The sequence below is a fragment of the Plasmopara halstedii genome, assembly GCF_900000015.1.
Source record: "Plasmopara halstedii genome assembly, contig: Scaffold_3156, whole genome shotgun sequence".
Lineage (NCBI taxonomy): Eukaryota > Oomycota > Peronosporomycetes > Peronosporales > Peronosporaceae > Plasmopara > Plasmopara halstedii.
Genome location: NW_020190059.1, coordinates 143,316 through 144,845, shown reverse-complemented (window position 1 = coordinate 144,845; position 1,530 = coordinate 143,316).

The following is a 1,530-nucleotide window of genomic DNA, read 5'->3' as shown; positions in this document are numbered from 1 at the left end:
CGCTTTTGTCTCCTAGCAGAGGTGGGTTCATGACTCGCCAAAGCTCCACCAGGAGACGAGCGCGTAGCGCCCAAGGTCTTTGACCTCCAATCAACCCATGGCTTATGGTGTTCCAACCATGCCATTCCTAGGAAGTGGTGATATCTTGCATCCAAGTCTAAGACTAGACAGCGTTCCACGCTATCAAAGTCAAGGAACTTGACTACGAGGTCCACAGGGACCTTCGGGACCGTGGCACGCGTCCCCGTCGCTAGACGAACAGTGACGATGTCACCCAACCGCTGTTCAGCTACTCAGCATACAGCTGACTACCTTCTATCGTGGAGCGTCGAGCATAATTGCCCGACGCCCCGGAAATCGATGAGGATCTTCCATGGCTTCTCGAAACCCTTTACGGTCACCTCCACGACTAGCAAGCCCGGTTTGCACACACGTTCCGTGTTTAAGAGCTCAAAGCTCTTCGGGGCTGGGCCCTGTTGCCCTGTGCCTCCCTGAGGCTCAACAGAACTCAGTTCTCCCCCAGTAGGTCGCCCCGCGCCTACTGGGTGGTGTCGTTTCCCCGCGACAAACCAGACTGGTAGGAATTGGGGCGATGGTTCGAAGAACTTGACGCGCCTTGCGCAGGTTGCAACCGTTCCGAAGGTGACGGGTGACTCCACAGACAAAACACCGTCGAATGTGTGTATGCTGCCCGGCAGCTCGGGGCTCTGCTCCCTCGTCCTTAGCATAGCTGAGATCCATGGGCACAGGCCGCTCGACGAGCTCTTGGAGTGTGCATTCCAACCAAGTCGTGCCGACTAAAAATTAAATTCGGCATTCAATGCCACATTCACCGCCTCTTCAAATAAAGATGGATGCACACGGAAGACTTCCATTCTGGCCACGCAAGTGCGGAGGTTTTCCATACAGACGGTCACTGCGACCGCCTCCGGAAAGGGATCTGCTGCCATCCCGGCAATGAGAGTGCGCATCTCTTGGACAAAGTTCACCAATTCTTTGTTGCCCTGTCGGGCAGCAAGGAAGCGCGATCGTACGCGATATTCCTGATTAGGCGCGAAGAACACTCATGAGAACTGCAATTTCAGCTCCGCTCAGGAGGAAAACGCAGCTTCGACCGAAGTTAGTGCCCATTCTCGCGCTCGACCACCAAGCTTTGAGATGGCTTGCGCCACGCGCTGTTGCTCGGTCCGGAGCATGGCAAATGCGATGGTCATCTCGACCTCTCTCACCCAGAGCATGAGATTCTCTCCATCCATCCCCTCGAAGACCATAACGCTCACGATGAGCGGCTTAGATCGGGGAAAATTACCCGTCACTGACAGGGGCGTCATAGTCGCAAATGATGCAGACATCTTCTGCTGCAGGTGCTCTAGCAGCGCTTTTTTGTAACTTGAAAACGCCTCTAGAGGCGCACCGTTTGTCTCTGGACCTTGCGCAGCAAGACGTTGCACGCCCTCAGGGCCAAGCAAGGACATCAGCTTTTTAAGCCCGTCCTGCATGCCCTGAGGCAAAGAGAAAAAATGTTCCATC